Raw genomic sequence first — 360 nt, 5'->3', positions numbered from 1 at the left:
TTTTTCACGGCCCATAGGGGACTATTGTAAGGTGAAGTGCTATTAATGATGATACCTTGCCTCTTAAGATTCTCAATCTCCTCCCGTATATGTTCCCGCAGCGCTTGAGGGTATCGGCGCTCCTTTACGTATTTTACCTTTTCGCGCTTTAATTCTATCTCGTGCACCGTCTCCCCCGTTGCTGATAACACTTCTCCTTCTTTAAAGAAAATATCCTCAAAATCCTGCATGATGCCTCCAATTTCCTTCCTTACTAATCGCCCCCACCCGTACATCACCATCCTTCCCCAATCCCTGACACGGAAACGTGTACCCTCCAATTTGGATGTCCCACCGCCCTGCCGTATTTTTAACTCTCGC

Source organism: Halyomorpha halys, unplaced genomic scaffold (assembly GCF_000696795.3).
Source record: "Halyomorpha halys isolate HHAL.00 unplaced genomic scaffold, Hhal_1.1 Scaffold1280.1, whole genome shotgun sequence".
Lineage (NCBI taxonomy): Eukaryota > Metazoa > Arthropoda > Insecta > Hemiptera > Pentatomidae > Halyomorpha > Halyomorpha halys.
This window is presented reverse-complemented; position numbering follows the sequence as displayed.